The sequence below is a fragment of the Pinus tabuliformis genome, chromosome J, assembly GCF_031772625.1.
Source record: "Pinus tabuliformis cultivar Carrire ecotype Pingquan chromosome J, CPIR1, whole genome shotgun sequence".
In the NCBI taxonomy this organism is placed as follows: Eukaryota; Viridiplantae; Streptophyta; class Pinopsida; order Pinales; family Pinaceae; genus Pinus; species Pinus tabuliformis.
In genome coordinates this window covers 913834764-913852640 of record NC_142295.1, presented here as the reverse complement: position 1 = coordinate 913852640, position 17877 = coordinate 913834764, and the positions used below count along the sequence as shown (strand labels likewise).

The following is a 17877-nucleotide window of genomic DNA, read 5'->3' as shown; positions in this document are numbered from 1 at the left end:
GTAACAGTGAGAGAAAGTGTGGAACCAGAGCTTTATTGATTTTTAAGGACTTTCTCTCATTTTCAAAGCTTGACATGAAGAGCTGAGGTTTGAGACTTGCTAAGGAGGACAATATGAATGATGATAGACCCATACTGACTACAAATAGTCATGGTGGCAATATTTTGTGTAACAGTCTACATATCAGACACTGGGTTGGCTCTGGGGGGATATCTGACCACCTCCCTATTTACCTGGAAATTGTAGGGGGGTGAGCAAAACCTAAAGGTCCTTTTAAATTCTGCTCAGTCTGGCTCAAGGATGACTCTTATAAAAAATGGATCTCTGATTTCTGGAGAGCAAACCCCCCTGGAAGAAGAGAAGACAACACCAGAAGATTTATCCAAAATCTTACAGCCCTTAAGAAGATGTCCAAACTTTGGGCCCTTAATAAAAGAACTCAGGAGAATCAAACCCTCCATCATATTGAAGCTGACATTGCCTCTTTTGAGAACAATCTAGGAGGTATTTACTCCTCAGAGGAACATAAGGACAGGATGGTTTCTCATTATGCAGAGAGGGCAAAAATTCTAAAGGAGAAGGAGGAAATTTGGCGCCTGAGAAGCAGAGCCATCTGGATGTTGGAAGGAGATGAAAACACCAAATTCTACCATAACTTTGCCAATGGAAGAAAGGCGATCAACACCATATGGCAGCTCCAGAATGATCAGGGGCAGGCTTTAAATACCTTTCCTCAACTTGCTGATCTGGCCTCCTCACACTTCAAGAAAGCCTACCAAGCCCCCCAGGACATTAATCTTGCTGAAATCATCAGGGTGGCACAACTCTTCCCCAGATATGTGGATCCCGGGGAAGAGGATGAATTAACTAAGGCAGTTACTCTGGAGGAACTGGAACACACCCTAAAATGGTTCAAAAAGGACAAAAGCCCTGGGCCTGATGGATGGTCGGTGGAATTCTATTTGGCTTTTTTCGACATCATTGGGGAAGATCTGCTCCAAATAATAGAGGATTCGAGAAGCAAAGGGTTTCTTGAAAATTCTATTACTTCTACTTTCCTTGCTCTCATTCCTAAGAAGGACAACCCGGAAACCTTCGAGGATTTTCACCCCATTTCACTCTGCAACTGCATATATAAGATTATTGCCAAGATAATTGCCAACAGGATGAAACCCATCCTATCCAACCACATCTCACCGGAACAATTTTCTTTCTTACAAGACAGGCAGATTCATGAAGCTATTGGCACTGCCCAGGAGGTTATCCATACACTACATTCAAGACGGGGCAAAGGTATGATTTTGAAAGTTGACTTATCTAAAGCTTTCGACAGAGTGAATTGGCTTTATATTAGAATGTTGTTAACTCATCTGGGTTTCCCGTATTTATTCATTAAATGGATCATGAGCTGCATTACTAATATTCCCTTTAGTGTCTTGGTGAACGGAAGTGCTTCTCCCTTCTTTACCTCCGGAAGGGGGCTGAGACAGGGATGTCCTCTTTCGCCATTGCTTTTTCTTCTCGTTATGGAAGGTCTCAGCAATCTCATTAAAGATGAGCATCATAGGGGCAGACTAAAAGGTATAAAGATTACAGAAGGTTGCACCCTAACACACCTTCTTTTTGTTGATGACATTCTGGTCTTCATCAATGGTAGTATTGGGGACATTAGCAGCATCAAGGCTACCTTCACTCTCTTTCAAGTGGTTACAGGTATGATCATTAACGATAGCAAGTCTACACTGACAACAACTGAGTGTACTCCGCATGAGATATTTTTTGCCCTTCAGCGCTTCCATTTCTCCCAGTTGCAATTAGCAGATGGCCTCAAATATCTGGGCTACAAGTTAAAGCCTCTAGGTTATAAAATTGTTGACTGGACTTGGCTAATTGCCAAATTGGAAAAAAGACTAAACACATGGTATCTCAAATACCTTTCGAGGGCTGGAAGACTCACTCTCATCAAAAGCGTCCTAGAGGCCACCCCGGTCTATTGGATGTCCTTGGCTTGGATCCCCAGGGGCATTCTCAATAGAATTCAAGCCCTCTGTTGTAGGTTTCTTTGGCAAGGGAACAAATAGGGAAGGATTTTTGCTTGGGTCAGGTGGGAGGCTCTAAATCTCCCAAAAAATGGGGTGGGTGGGGCATCAAAAAACTCGAGGATTTCTCTTTAGCTATTGCTGCAAAACTTGGTTGGAAATTAGTTGTAGCAGACAGCCTATGGACGAGGGTTACATATGCTAAATACATAGCACCCCTACACATCATGGACTGGATTAGGAGAGAACAAAAAGTAACTCTAGGGTCTCAATCATCTAGAAGACGATTCTTAAAGCTTTGAGTCCGACCAGAGAAGGTATCACCTGGAGGATCCGATCTGGAAACACAGTCCGAATAGGTCTTGATCCTTGGGTGGGCTGTGGAGACATGCACCGACTACCCAGGGACCTCATCCTACATCTCCAACAACATAACTTAACTTATATTTCTCAGATTGCAGACCTGGAAAATTCCACTTTTCTTCATCAAGCTTGGAAATCTGCAGAGCACTTAAACATTCCTCCTTTTTGGTCTCAACATTGGGAGGAGTTCACACAAGCCCTTACGGACGCCCACATCCGAATATTGGAAGGGGAGGATGAAATTATTTGGGCTCTATCTAAAAATGGTAGATACTCCCCAAAGGAAGGTTATTTGACATTGGCTGCACCAAGGAGGCCTTCTCTGCTGGCTGATTGGTGGAGACATCTTTGGAAATTGAAGGCTCCCCCCAAATCTAGACTTTTAATGTGGACTATTCTCCGGAACAAGATACCAACAAGAGAAAATCTTCTCAAGCGATCACAGCATGGGCCCCACTGGTGTTGTCTTTGTAAACAGGCAATCGAGACAACTTCTCATCTTTTTTTAGAATGTACAGTGACTTGTCATATGTGGAAGCTGATTTTACAGCATATCAATCCCTCAGCTTTATGGACTAGGAACACTTTACTTGCTGCTTGGCAAGTCTGGTATCAGACTTCCACGTCCCCAAAGATTCGGAACCTCCCTCTCCTTACCTGTTGGACAATCTGGACAGCTAGGAATCACAACATTTTTCAGGATTTGGTGCCTAATTGGGATGCCCTGGCAGCAAAAGTCATTGTTGATTACAAGCTTATCCCAGATGATCCTCCTCCCAGTCATCGACACAACCCCTCTCACCATCAAATAAATTACAACAAATCGTGGGCTTTTTTTGATGGTGCTACCCAAGAACAGGGCTGTGGTGGGGGGGCTATTCTTCACCTTTCCCAACAACACTCCTTCAGCATGCTGATTGGTCTTAACAGATGCACAAACAACTCAGTTTAACTCTTAGCCGCAAAACACACCATACAATTTGCATTGGAGAAACATTGCACGAATTTGCAACTTCATGGGGACTCTAAAATTATATGTGATTGGCTCAATAGAAAAAATAGATGCTCTACATATTCATTATTACATATCTTGGATGAGACTTTGAGATTGATATCACATTTTGATTCTTTCACTTGCACACATATTTACAGGGAGCAGAATGGAGCTGCCGACAGCCTATCCAAAAAGGCTGCGATTGGGGAGCCGGGCATCTGGATGATCAGAGAACAGGAAGGAGATTCTTTCTTCCAATATTACCACAAACCTTTTATGAACCTAAATATTTAACTTATCATGGTTCTATTTCATCCATCTTTTATTTTGATCAGTCTTAAGCCTTTTTTGTATGTATATATTGTCTCGATATATGTTCATACAATTACTTCTTTTTGGTATCTCAGTTATGGTTTCATTGTTGTCCCCTGTGTGGATCAATGGCAACATTTTTGTTTTTCATGATCTTGATCATGCACAGCATATGCATTAGCATCTACAACATGTAATTTCTTCTTTTCTAATGAAATTACGATTTTTCCTAATGGGGAAAAAAATGCACTTTGGGCTGATAAACTTACAACAAAGAAATCAATTGGCATGTCACCATACCAATTGGTTTATGGGATGGATGTTTTTTTTCCATCTTCTTTAGGAGTTCTAGTTATGAAGATAATTAAGGAATTGCAGGTTGAGCCTAATGACATCCAGAGGAGGATTAATCAGACTATTCAATTGCAGCAATCCAGGGAAGAAGTCTACAATAAAACCCAAGTCATCCAGGAAATTATCAAAAAGACTTTTGATAAAAGAACTAAAGCAGATGATTTCAACTTGGGTGACAAAGTTTTAAAATGGGATTCCAGAAGAGAGGACAAAGGAAAGCATGGAAAATTTGACAATCTATGGACATGACCTTATATCATTGATGCTTTCAGAGGACACAATGCATTTTTTCTCAAACACCCAGATGGAACATAAATGCCTAGTGGACCTGTGAATGGTAGAATGCTGAAGCATTATTTCTCTTAGCAATAAAGGTTTTTCTTACATAAAACCATTGTAAATATCATTGTCTTTATTATTTTGATTGGGTGACCTATTGACAGAAGTTGAAGCCCGCAAAGAAGGCCCTAAGCTTCGATTGATATGTTGCCATAATTACTTCAACAATAAAAGAAATCAGGTGTAGATATTGCTGAAATGGAACACTCAAGGCTACTAATCAAATGTTCTTGGCACCTCACATGGAGAGTGCCATCCCCAGCTGGAGCCACTGTTAGGGTCCTATAATTTATAGGATCTCAAGGTGATTGAGTATTTTATCTCAAAAATCTCATATTGTAAATAATTGTCAATCTGCAAATGATTTCCAAAAGAAAATAGAATAAAAATGAAAAGAGGGTATAAAAAAAGGAAAACAAAAAAACATTGAAAAAAGAATAAAAGATAGAACCCCATCAAAGAAAGAAGAAAAAAAAGAAAATAATACTAAAAGTGAATTCAGATGCCACTACAAATAGATAGTTTTCTTCATGATTGATAAACTAAGGTTGTGTGCAGCTTCTTTAAAATACCACAATGGCTAATTATTTGTTTAATCATTTAGTATAATATTTTTCCCGTAATCATACAGTATAATCATAGTTAAACATGTTTGAATTTCCGTAAATTAGATTAGAGAATAAATATTTTCCAAACAGTTTAATCTTGGTAAATCAGTAGTTAGGTAGAAAATGACATTGGTTCAATTGTTTAATCTGAATCAATAGGAGAAATAAGTGATAGGACTTAAGTATTTTTTATTTTCCATAAAAGAAAATAATTATGGGTTTTCTAATCTAAATTCACCCCTTTAGAAAAAATAAAAATGTTAGCTCAGTTAAAGGGTAAGCAGAAATAGTTTGGTTTTATAAATATATTTATGTGCCCTTTACCCTAAGTGTCAGTGACATTGTAAAAGAAAGGCACGATGGGATTATGCAAATTCATGATTTTTTTATCCAAAGTATTATCTTAAGTTTCAAGCATTATTGGACAAAAAATATTTTTTGTCATTTATGGTTAAAAGGGCCGCAATCAAAGGCATCGGGATTCTCCTCTCTTTAGGATCGACGACACCCATTTGTTTTCGGCACCCCCTCTCCATCCTAGCTTTACCCTAAGAGGGGGGAGGGGTTGGGGGGGGGGGGGGGGTCCAAAAATATCGTATTATCTGTCGGGCCCCATCACTATGTAGCGTCCTCTCCGCATTTCGCACCCCCCGCAGCCTATAACATTTACTGCTTCATACCCCCTCCGAAAACTGTTTCCCCCCCTCATCCCTTTACCATTGTCCCTACCCAACACCTCCGCCTCTCCTGTTGCGTCATGTCCCCTTACCATTGACGAATTAAATGGCTTCCCAGCAAATTATCATTGAACATTCAATTTTTCCTTCCTGGGTAACCGTTCAACTTCAACGGTATCGCGCCAACCTCCAACGAAACATTCCAATCCTTCCTTAAAAACTCTGGACCGTCTTCATTGTCCCTTTCACTTGCTTATTCTCTATAATTCCCAGGTTTTCTCTGCAAAGCGACCAATTTCAAAAGATTTGCTGAAGCCAGATCAAATTGTCAGCGTTCTATCTCCCCTCCCCTGACGGCTCACAACCTGAAATTTGTTCCCGATAAGATTTTCCTTCCATCACCATTAATCGTTCACTGATCTAATTATGCCTCCAAAGAGCAAGAACTAGGAGAACCCTGTTAATCCATTAATCCCTCCATCCATAGACTTAGACCATATTCCATTAGCTGATAGGGATTATAGGATCAGTGAGACACAGTGCGACTGTGAATTGTTGGAGCTTTACTGTTGGTTGGAGGATAAACATGCCGATAAAACATATGAAATTGGACTCTGGAAGTCCAATCTTTCTCACTATATTTTCCCTCTAACTTTCCATGCCCATGAATTCACCAAGAAATACGAAGCCTGCTATGTTCCCAGCCAAAGAGAGATTATGACCCCATCTAGTGAGATCCCTTTTTCAATCACTACCCAATCTATAAACCAAATGATGCTAGCTCCCCCTGTGGAAAACAGTGCCCCATTTTCCTTAGAAGCCCTCACTGAACTCTATTAGAAGCTTTACTTTTCTAGAAGAGCAAATATTTTTGATATCTTCTTACCAGAAAATTCCCAATTGACAAAGATTCCTCCATACCCTTCCTCAATCTTCCATGATCAAGCTAAATAGATCATAACCATAATTTCATATACTCTAGGTTATTATTCTAATCAATGGATATATGAACCCATTCTAGGCTTCCTTTCCATCTTTTCCACAGATAGAAAACCATCTAGTTTGTTTAATTTCAATCAATTCCTGGTTGATAACATCCATGAGCAGTTTCTTAAATTTCCAACAGAACAAGAACAAGTTTTTAAGTACACTTCAATATTAGTTTATATTTTATATATTATCAAGCAGACAGGTTCAATTTTTCCATGTAGAAGTTAGATGAAGAGGGAAACCAGCAGTCTTTAATATTTTGGACTTATTTAGTGATGAAAGAACAACACAAATTCTCCTATAAATAGTTCTTTAAAGAGTTTGTTCACCCAACTATGAATATCCTAAATAGCTCAACACAACCCAGAATTAGTGAAGACATCAAAAGGATTCTACATTTGACAGATCAGGCGAGGACTGGATAATGGTATTTATACCAAAATTATACAGAAATTAGAGTTTATGGATACTAGTTAGCACCATACCAACTCCCAAAATACCTCCCCATGATGATTTTTTTCCCTTGAATATATCATACAAATGCTAAATTCATATGATATTCACTTTGTGGTGGCAGAGAAGAAGTCCCAGTTTCGGATAAAGACACAGGTGGGCCCTTTCATATGCAACACCAAGTCAGCAGGAGAAGAAGCAGATAAAATCCTTAAAGAGATGAAATTCAGCCTGAGTTTCACATGGTCTTATGGCTTGTTACTTACAATTTGTCCTTTTACAAAATGAGGCTTGTTACTTATAACCTTTTTTAGTTACAATACCATGGGTACATTTCATGGGTGGTTGAATACCATGGGTGGATGAAACTTTCCATTTAGATGATTCCTCCCCCCTTAAGAAGCAATGGTCCCCATTGCATGAAGTTCCCTCTTGAGAAGTATTTGTTGAATATGAAGAGCCACTGAAGAGAGGGGTTTTGTGTGGTTGACCCATAACCATGATGAATGGAGATTCGAGGATAGAGATACCCTGCAATGTGTGTGACCAACTATGATACTGATAGTGTGCGACCTAGCAAATGGAATTCGATGAACCATGGGTTTGTGGATGACCCATAACCATGATGAACGAAGTCTGAGGATAGAGATACCCTGTAATGCTTATGACCAACTGTGATACTAATAGTGTGTGACTTAGAAAATGGAATTCAATGACAAGGGTTTTGTGCAGTTGACCCATAACCTTGGGTTTGTGTGTAAACCATAACCATGATGAACGAGGGTACGGGGATAGAGATACCCTATAATGCTTGTGGACCAGCTGTGTGACTGACAGTGCATGGCTTAGCAAATGGACCAAGAGATAGTTTGTTTGCCAAACTATTTGGTAGAAATATAGTGGTTTATATTTGTAAATTCTCGCTGTCCAATGAGATGTTGTAAAGCCTTCCTCCACGTACTCAAGTTTCACATTTGTGACTCCCATTGATGTGATTTGATAGTCCCACCGTGAAAGATGCCAAATGTTGTTGACCAGTTTAAGGAGAATATTCAAATGTAGAATTTCTATTGTTTCCATTGCCATCACAAACATCTAACAACTTATTTTCAAACTTACAATCCTTGATTGATGATTTTGTCTCTTCTATAGCAACATCAATTACATAAATTGACTTAAGCCTTGTGGAACCATCTCTAATAAAGGGAAGAACACTTCACTTCTTTGTTATCTTACCCCACTTATTTAAAATACCGTGTTCTGTACCAATCATAGTAGTTTGTCTTATAATGGTTGCCTCTGGAAATTCTCTAAGAATTACATCCTATGCAACTACTTTTGTTCTCTGTTGTTTAGATGGTGATGTTGAATATGCTCCAAGAAAAGATAATTGTATAAGCCTCATAATGCCTCCCTGCACTTTAGCTATCTTTTCAATATGCTTAGAAATAACTACATTGACCTCTTCAAAACTGAAATTGCGTGTCTCATACTCTCTACCAATTAGATTGATGATAACATTAGACGTTGCCATCACTTCCTTGATTGAGCTCTCATCCCATGGATTATATTTCATTGGAAAAATTTGTCCTAGATCATCAATAAGTTTCAAATGGTTGGGTGAATCCTACGAACCTCCAAAGGGAACCATAACTTGAGAATCTATCTTAGCAAGTTGTTGCACAACATATTGACCGAAGAAGCTTGTGGCTCTAAAGAAAATTTCAATGATACTGCTGACAGACAATCTCCTTAGAATCTTTCACCTGAGATATGTTCACCCAAGGTTGCACCAAATGATGGACCCCCAATACGATACTGGAAAATAAATTTGATAGGGTAGTGCTTGAGATAGTGGGGCACAAATCCCAAGTTTGAAAATGTTAATGCATTTGGAGACACCACATTATCAACTAAAAGTGAGTGCACATAATCTTGGTTAAATACCTCAAGTATTGGAAGCATAAATGGGACTTTGTTCAACAATAACTCTCTGGGTGACGAAATAAGCCCAACAAGCGGGATAGGAATTTTTATGAAACAAGGCTCTTCTCGTATCATTTCAAACATTAAGTGGACCAGTTGTTCTATGGTGAACACCTCTAGGCCCCAAGCTCATAAGTCCTTCCCATAATCGTGTCATCATCTTTCAAAGCCGCAATAATAGCATAATCTATTTCTAGGTTGATGATACAGTTTCTAGGCCATTGTCTCCAATACTATCAAGGACCCAGGTATCACGGGAGAAAAATATTGCAAGGATCCAAATAATAGCTAACTTTATTTTCGATGCAACAAATATTCCCTTGAAAAATCAGCCATATCAAGTTTCAGTAAACCTTCACTTTATTTTATTTCCATTGAATAAGTGGTCACAAAAACATTTAGTCAAAGAAGATAATGCATCATGATGCCTAGTTAGATTTGTCGTGTTCTCCTAGCCACACGCCAGTTTGGCAATTATGGGGCTTTTCTGTTCAGCTAAGATCCGACACTTAGATCTGATTCGATGAATGTTTAATCATCCCTTCTGATGAGTTTGGATCCTTGCACAAAGGGTGTCAAGAAAATTCTTGAGATGGCATCCACACTATGGCATGATACTTTCCCTATGGAATTCTCAGATGCACGCTGTCAATATCCATTAACTTCATTTTGAATTCTGAAATCTTGTCCTAGTTGGGGATTTTGAACATGAACATAATGGTGTCACCTCTATCATCAGCCTTGATGGTGATGATGTCATCATTGCCGACGCACTTGAACATATTGGCCATGTTACTAAGGTTCATCCCCATGGGCATGTTTCAGTCGCAGTGATAGTGCTCAAAGCCCTCAGATCTGAATAATAGGGAAATGAACAGGGAGAAGGTTGTGGCCAAGAAATTGAAGTTAGAATTTTTTATGAGCTTCTTGATGGACTCTAGCATCTTCTTCAGATGACTCCCCTGTAGAAGCATTAGTTCCAACTTTGTTACAGTGAACACAAATTCTGAGAGAGGACGACTCTTTCCCTTGTGACAGAGCTCGAGAGAAATGTAATACATTCCATGAGTAGAAAAATTCCATGTGTTTGAAACATGTCTCCTCTTGAAACAACCTCATGGGGGTGTCGAATGATTTGTTTGTCAAGCCCCGTTTTGATCAATTCACAAGCTGCAGTAACTCATGGTTTGAGTATCGGTGCCTGCACAATCATTCTCGTCCAACTTAGAATTCAACAACTTGTGAGTAGGTCCACCATATGGGAAATGAACAAAGTAAGAACAAAACACTCATTCCTAAAACTTCCTATAAACCCCCCCCCAAAAAAAAATACAATCAGGAGACAAGAAGAATATACGCAAGTTTACACACACCACCACAATAATTCTTTCAAACTCAGGTTCCCATGAAATCATAACCTGACTCTGACATCGCTGATCCAAATCTTGGGGGGGTGCCAAGATCTAAAAATTTCAAATGGAAGAAAAAGAGGAGAACACTCAGGAAACAAAACCACAAAGAAACTTTTTATTAAAACATAAAAGAACTGTAACAACTACATTGTGGTGGACAATCTGTCCTTTTACAAAATGAGGCTTGTTACTTATAGCCTTATTGAGTTATAATACCATGGGTAAATTCCATGGGTGGATAAATACCATGGGTGGAAGAATACCATGGGTGGATGTGTAGAAATTTCTTGTAGATTCAAAATGATAATTGTAATTTACTAAAACAATCGACTTGAATCTACTCTACTCATCAGCGGAAACAATAAACAATCGATGAAATCACAAAGAATACAAGAGAAATAATTCAATCACACATAACACAATGATTTTCTGGGGAAATCCACAACTAAAAAACCCTTTCTATCTGTATATTACATTAATCAAGGAATCTGGATGAATACAATATGCTCTGCTCAAACTTGAGCTCAACCTGCATAAGTATTTTCTATCCTATGCCTGATTGACTACCTTTGGCCAATACTTAGCCAAATTTCCAAGCCTCCAAGCTCCTCATTCCTTGTGTTTTTCCTCAAGGAATTAGCCCCTATTTAATGGGGAAATTCCTCAATTATGAATTGTGCAATCCTTATACGCCTTCCTCTGACTGCATGCACCATTTGTTTAATTTAGATGCTTTGAAAACTGATAGTAAACTGGCCATGAAATCCAATCTCAACTAGGTCTTTCTCTGATCTAACATGCATGAGTTAATCATATGGGTGAATCTTCAGTTTACTGGATGATCACTTTAGGCAACACCACACTCGACTGTAGGCAACACCACACTGCACTTCAAGCAACACACCACTATACTACAAGCAACACCACACTACCCAGGAGGTTATCCATACACTACATTCAAGACGGGGCAAAGGTATGATTTTGAAAGTTGACTTATCTAAAGCTTTCGACAGACTGAATTGGCTTTATATTAGAATGTTGTTAACTCATCTGGGTTTCCCGTATTTATTCATTAAATGGATCATAAGCTGCATTACTAATATTCCCTTTAGTGTCTTGGTGAACGGAAGTGATTCTCCCTTCTTTACCTCCAGAAGGGGGCTGAGACAGGGATGTCCTCTTTCACCATTGCTTTTTCTTCTCGTTATAGAAGGTCTCAGCAATCTCATTAAAGATGAGCATCATAGGGGCAGATTAAAAGGTATAAATATTACAGAAGGTTGCACCCTAACACACCTTCCTTTTGTTGATGACATTCTGGTCTTCATCAATGGTAGTATTGGGGACATTAGCAGCATCAAGGCTACCTTCACTCTCTTTCAAGTGGTTACAGGTATGATCATTAACCATAGCAAGTCTACACTGACAACAACTGAGTGTACTCTGCATGAGATATTTTTTGCCCTTCAGCGCTTCCATTTCTCCCAGTTGCAATTAGCAGATGGCCTCAAATATCTGGGCTACAAGTTAAAGCCTCTAGGTTATAAAATTGTTGACTGGACTTGGCTAATTGCCAAATTGGAAAAAAGACTAAACACATGGTATCTCAAATACCTTTCGAGGGCTGGAAGACTCACTCTCATCAAAAGCGTCCTAGAGGCCACCCCGGTCTATTGGATGTCCTTGGCTTGGATCCCCAGGGGCATTCTCAACAGAATTCAAGCCCTCTGTTGTAGGTTTCTTTGGCAAGGGAACAAATAGGGAAGGATTTTTGCTTGGGTCAGGTGGGAGGCTCTAAATCTCCCAAAAAAATGGGGTGGGTGGGGCATCAAAAAACTCGAGGATTTCTCTTTAGCTCTTGCTGCAAAACTTGGTTGGAAATTAGTTGCAGCAGACAACCTATGGACGAGGGTTACATATGCTAAATACATAGCACCCCTACACATCATGGACTGGATTAGGAGAGCACATCAAAGTACCTCTGGGGTCTCAATCATCTGGAAGGCGATTCTTAAAGCTTTGAGTCCGATCAGAGAAGGTATCACCTGGAGGATCCGATCTGGCAACACAGTCCGAATTGGTCTTGATCCTTGGGTGGGCTGTGGGGACATGCACCGACTACCCAGGGACCTCATCCTACATCTCCAACAACAGAACTTAACTTATATTTCTCAGATTGCAGACCTGGAAAATTCCACTTTTCTTCATCAAGCTTGGAAATCTGCAGAGCACTTAAACATTCCTCCTTTTTGATCTCAACATTGGGAGGAGTTCACACAAGCCCTTACGGACGCCCACATCTTAATATTGGAAGGGGAGGATGAAATTATTTGGGCTCTATCTAAAAATGGTAGATACTCCCCAAAGGAAGGTTATTTGACATTGGCTGCACCAAGGAGGCCTCCTCTGTTGGCTGATTGGTGGAGACATCTTTGGAATTTGAAGGCTCCCCCCAGATCTAGACTTTTAATGTGGACTATTCTCCGGAACAAGATACCAACAAGAGAAAATCTTCTCAAGCAATCACAGCATGGGCCCCACTGGTGTTGTCTTTGTAAACAGGCAATCGAGACAACTTCTCATCTTTTTTCAGAATGTATAGTGCCTTGTCATATGTGGAAGCTGATTTTATAGCATATCAACCCCTAACCTTTATGGACTAGGAACACTTACTCGCTGCTTGGCAAGTCTGGTATCAGACTTCCACGTCCCCAAAGATTCGGAACCTCCCTCTCCTTACCTGTTGGACAATCTGGACAGCTAGGAATCACAACATTTTTCAGGATTTGGTGCCTAATTGGGATGCCCTGGCAGCAAAAGTCATTGCTGATTACAATCTTATCCCGGATGATCCTCCTCCCAGTCACCGACGCAACCCCTCTCACCATCAAATAAATTACAACAAACCGTGGGCTTTTTTTGATGGTGCTGCCCAAGAACAGGGTTGTGGTGGGGGGGCTATTCTTCACCTTTCCCAACAACACTCCTTCAGCATGCTGATTGGTCTTCACAGATGCACAAACAACTCAGCTGAACTCTTAGCCGCAAAACACACCATACAATTTGCATTGGAGAAACATTGCACAGATTTGCAACTTCATGGGGACTCTAAAATTATATGTGATTGGCTCAACAGAAAAACTAGATGCTCTACATATACATTATTGCATATCTTGGATGAGACTTTGAGATTGATATCACATTTTGATTCTTTCACTTGCACACATATTTACAGGGAGCAGAACGGAGCTGCCGACAGCCTATCCAAAGAGGCTGCGATCGGGGAGCCGGGCATCTGGATGATCAGAGAACAGGAAGGAGATTCTTTCTTCCAATATTACCACAGACCTTTTATGAACCTGAATATTTAACTTATCATGGTTCTGTTTCATGCATCTTTTATTTTGATCAGGCTTAAGCCTTTTTTGTATATATATACTGTCTCGGTATATGTTCATACAGTTACTTTTTTTTGGTATCTCAGTTATGGTTTCATTGTTGTCCCCTGCGTGGATCAATGGCAACATTTCTGTTTTTCATGATCTTGATCATGCACAGCATATGCAATAGCATCTACAACATGTAATTTCCTCTTTTCTAATGAAATTACGATTTTTCCTAATGGGGAAAAAAATGCACTTTGGGCTGATAAACTTACAAGAAAGAAATCAATTGTCATGTCACCATACCAATTGGTTTATGGGATGGATGTTTTTTTTCCATCTTCTTTAGGAGTTCTAGTTATGAAGATAATTCAGGAATTGTAGGTTGAGCCTAATGACATCCAAAGGAGGATTAATCAGACTATTCAATTGCAGCAATCCAGGGAAGAAGTCTACAATAAAACTCAAGTCATCCAGGAAAATATCAAAAAGATTTTTGATAGAAGAACTAAAGCAGATGATTTCAACTTGGGTGACAAAGTTTTAAAATGGGATTCCAGAAGAGAGGACAAAGGAAAGCATGGAAAATTTGACAATCTATGGACATGACCTTATATCATTGATGCTTTCAGAGGACACAATGCATTTTTTCTCAAACACCCAGATGGAACATAAATGCCTAGTGGACCTGTGAATGGCAGAATGCTGAAGCATTATTTCTCTTAGCAATAGAGGTTTTTCTTACATAAAACCATTGTAAATATCATTGTATTTATTATTTTGATTGGGTGACCTATTGACAGAAGTTGAATCCCGCAAAGAAGGCCCTAAGCTTCGATTGATATGTTGCATAATTATATCAACAATAAAAGAAATCAGGTGTAGATATTGCTGAAATGGAACACTCAAGGCTACTAATCAAATGTTCTTGGCACCTCACATGGAGAGTGCCATCCCCATCTGGAGCCACTGTTAGGGTCCTATAATTTATAGGATATCAAGGTGATTGAGTATTTTATCTCAAAAATCTCATATTGTAAATAATTATCAATCTGCAAATGATTTCCAAAAGAAAATAGAATAAAAATGAAAAGATGGTATAAAAAAATGAAAACAAAAAAAACATTGAAAAAAGAATAAAAGATAGAACCCCATCAAAGAAAGAAGAAAAAAAAGAAAATAATACTAAAAGTGTTTCAAATTCAGATGCCAGTACAAATAGATAGTTTTCTTCATGATTGATAAACTAAGGTTGTGTGCAGCTTGTTTAAAATACCACAATGGCTAGTTATTTGTTTAATCATTTAGTATAATCTTTTTCCCGTAATCATACAGTATAATCATGGTTAAACATGTTTGAATTTCCGTAAATTAGATTAGAGAATAAATATTTTCCAAACAATTTAATCTTGGTAAATCAGTAGTTAGGTAGAAAATGACATTGGTTCAATTGTTTAATCTGAATCAATAGGAGAAATAAGTGATAGGACTCAAGTATTTTTTATTTTCCATAAAAGAAAATAATTATGGGTTTTCTAATCTAAATGCAGCCCTTTAGAAAAAATAAAAATGTTAGCTCAGTTAAAGGGTAAGCAGAAATAGTTTGGTTTTATAAATATATTTATGTGCCCTTTACCCTAAGTGTCAGTGACATTGTAAAAGAAAGGCACGATGGGATTATGCAAATTCATGATTTTTTTATCCAAAGTATTATCTTAAGTTTCAAGCATTATCAAAGAGGTGCATGTGGACAAAAAATATTTTTTGTCATTTATGGTTAAAAGGGCCGCAATCAAAGGCATCGGGATTCTCCTCTCTTTAGGAGATCGACGACACCCATTTGTTTTCGGCGCCCCCTCTCCATCCTAGCTTTACCCTAAGAGGGGGGAGGGGTGGGGGGGGGGGGTCCAAAAATATCGTGTTATCTGTCGGGCCCCATCACTATGTAGCGTCCTCTCCGCATTTCGCACCCCCCCCCCAGCCTATAACATTTACTGCTTCATACCCCCTCCGAAATTTGTTTCCCCCCCTCATCACTTTACCATTGTCCCTACCCAACACCTCCGCCACTCCTGTTGCATCATGTCCCCTTACCATTGACGAATTAAATGGCTTCCCAGCAAATTATCATTGAACATTCAATTTTTCCTTCCCGGGTAACCGTTCAACTTCAACGGTCTCGCGCCAACCTCCAACGAAACTTTCCAATCCTTCCTTAAAAACTCTGAACCGTCTTCATTGTCCCTTTCACTTGCTTATTCTCTATAATTCCCAGGTTTTCTCTGCAAAGCAACCAATTTCAAAATATTTGCTGAAGCCGGATCAAATTGTCAGCGTTCTATCTCCCCTCCCCTGACGGCCACAACCTGACGTTTGTTCCCGATAATATTTTCCTTCCATCACCATTAATCGTTCACTGATCTAATTATGCCTCCAAAGAGCAAGAACCAGGAGAACCCTGTTAATCCATTAATCCCTCCATCCATAGACTTAGACCATATTCCATTAGCTGATAGGGATTATAGGATCAGTGAAACACAATGCGACTGTGAATTGTTGGAGCTTTACTGTTGGTTGGAGGATAAACATGCTGATAAAACAGATGAAATTGGACTCTGGAAGTCCAATCTTCCTCACTATATTTTCCCTCTAACTTTCCATGCCCATGAATTCACCAAGAAATGCCAAGCCTGCTATGTTCCCAGCCAAAGAGCCATTATGACCCCATCTAGTGAGATCCTTTTTTCAATCACTACCCAATCTATAAACCAAATGATGCTAGCTCCCCCTGTGGAAAACAGTGCCCCATTTTCCTTAGAAGCCCTCACTGAACTCTATTAGAAGCTTTACTTTTCTAGAAGAGCAAATATTTTTGATATCTTCTTACCAGAAAATTTCCAATTGACAAAGATTCCTCCATACCCTTCCTCAATCTTCCATGATCAAGCTAAATAGATCATAACCATAATTTCATATACTCTAGGTTATTATTCTAATCAGTGGATATATGAACCCATTCTAGGCTTCCTTTCCATCTTTTCCACAGATAGAAAACCATCTAGTTTGTTTAATTTCAATCAATTCCTGGTTGATAACATCCATGAGCAGTTTCTTAAATTTCCAACAGAACAAGAACAAGTTTTAAGTACACTTCAATATTAGTTTATATTTTATATATTATCAAGCAGACAGGTTCAATTTTTCCATGTAGAAGTTAGATGAAGAGGGAAACCAGCAGTCTTTAATATTTTGGACTTATTTAGTGATGAAAGAACAACACAAATTCTCCTATAAATAGTTCTTTAAAGAGTTTGTTCACCCAACTATGAATATCCTAAATAGCTCAACACAACCCAGAATTAGTGAAGACATCAAAAGGATTCTACATTTGACAGATCAGGCGAGGACTGGATAATGGTATTTATACCAAAATTATACAGAAATTAGAGTTTATGGATACTAGTTAGCACCATACCAACTCCCAAAATACCTCCCCATGATGATTTTTTTCCCTTGAATATATCATACAAATGCTAAATTCATATGATATTCACTTTGTGGTGGCAGAGAAGAAGTCCTAGTTTCAGATAAAGACACAGGTGGGCCCTTTCATATGCAACACCAAGTCAGCAGGAGAAGAAGCAGATAAAATCCTTAAAGAGATGAAATTCAGCCTGAGTTTCACATGGTCTTATGGCTTGTTACTTACAATTTATCCTTTTACAAAATGAGGCTTGTTACTTATAACCTTTTTTAGTTACAATACCATGGGTAAATTTCATGGGTGGTTGAATACAATGGGTGGATGAAACTTTCCATTTAGATGATTCCTCCCCCCTTAAGAAGCAATGGTCCCCATTGCATGAAGTTCCCTCTTGAGAAGTATTTGTTGAATATGAAGAGCCACTGAAGAGAGGGGTTTTGTGTGGTTGACCCATAACCACGATGAATGGAGATTCGAGGATAG

The 17877-nt window shown here is 39.0% G+C and overlaps 1 pseudogene; it reads right to left on the bottom strand.

Annotated features, from left to right (window-relative positions):
- Positions 1 to 8881: 8881 nt before the first annotated feature.
- The window catches only part of LOC149229714 (NADH dehydrogenase [ubiquinone] 1 alpha subcomplex subunit 9, mitochondrial pseudogene), a 103073-nt pseudogene continuing 94077 nt past the window's right edge, over positions 8882 to 17877 (bottom strand).